Raw genomic sequence first — 1,560 nt, 5'->3', positions numbered from 1 at the left:
ACCTGCACTTGTTTGTGTGACATCTCTCCTCCCTTCTTCCCTCCTTCATGAAGCTGTGGTGAAGGGAGTGTAAAGAAATCCAAAGTCGAAAGCGTTGCCAAGGAGACCGGCGTTCGTTTTGAGATCGTCTGCTTTGCTCAAAACCAAAAAATGGCTAAGAAAGCCGAAAATAATTTTACAAAAATCGGGAACATTCGCCACAAAGGACAGATTTCCCGTGCAAACAAATTGCACAACAGAATGTATCAGTTGTTGCACAACTATTACATAAAAAATATAATCCAAAGCCAACTTTTTAAGGCAATAAAAGCCAAATTTACACGAAGCCGTGGTATCGGTGGCGGTGGTGTCTGCTTCTGGCCAGCGTCACAGACCAATGGACACTGCTACTACGGCATTGGCCTCTTCTCAGACTGACTTTGTCTATCGTCCGTCCATAAAGACAGACAGGCAGACAGACTGACAGACAGACTCAATGATAGGTGGATAGATAGATGCATACATACATACATATATAGACGGACAGACAGAGACAAGTAGACGGACGGACGGATAGACAGACAGACAGACAGACAGACAGACAGACAAACAAGCCGACAGACGGACAGACGGACGGACGGAGGGACGAACGGTCGGACGGACGAACGAATAGACGGATGGACGGACGCACGGACAGACAGACGGACAGACAGACAGACAGACAGACAGATAGACAGATAGATAGATAGATAGATAGATAGATAGATAGATAGATGCATACATACATACATACATACATACATACATACATATATAGACGGACAGACAGAGGCAGGTAGACGGACCGACGGATAGACAGACAGATAGACAGACAGGTCGACAGACGGACAGACAGACGGACGGACGGACGAACGGACGGACGAACGGACGAACGGACGAACGGACGGACGGACGAACGGACAGACGGATGGACGGACGCACGGACAGACGGATGGATAGACAGACAGACAGACAGACAGACAGATAGACAGAACGACAGACAGACAGATGAATGGATGGATGGACGGTCTGACGAGCGGATGGATAGATAGATAGATAGATAGATAGATAGATAGATAGATAGATGAGCAATAAAATACTCGCAAATTCAGCAGGATATTCCTAATTCCTCTTAATCAAATGGAAATTACGGATATCCTCAACGCAAACTTAGAAACAAAACCGTTAAATAATTCGAGATTGCGACACATGTCTCCAGTGAAAAATTAACACTAAATCTTAAACTCAAGAAACGTTTTCAAAGTATTTCATTTTATACAGGCCGGAACGAACAAATAACGAAACGCAGAATTTTATATTCAACGGCGTTAGAAAATACCATTTAGGCTGTGGAAAACCTCATAAATTGCTACAGTAGAGAATAAATCGCTAACGATTTTCTTCTAAAGACGCTAAGATCTACGTGTACTTAACGGAGTACATCTTAATTTACCTTCGTCGAGTGAAACACAGAAATGGTTTTAATGTAAAATTGCTAGCAGTTATGTAAATATATGGGTGTTTGTAACGAAAGCACAGTTA

Source organism: Octopus bimaculoides, chromosome 23, assembly GCF_001194135.2.
Source record: "Octopus bimaculoides isolate UCB-OBI-ISO-001 chromosome 23, ASM119413v2, whole genome shotgun sequence".
Taxonomy (NCBI): Eukaryota; Metazoa; Mollusca; class Cephalopoda; order Octopoda; family Octopodidae; genus Octopus; species Octopus bimaculoides.
Note: the sequence above shows the minus strand (reverse complement) of the source record.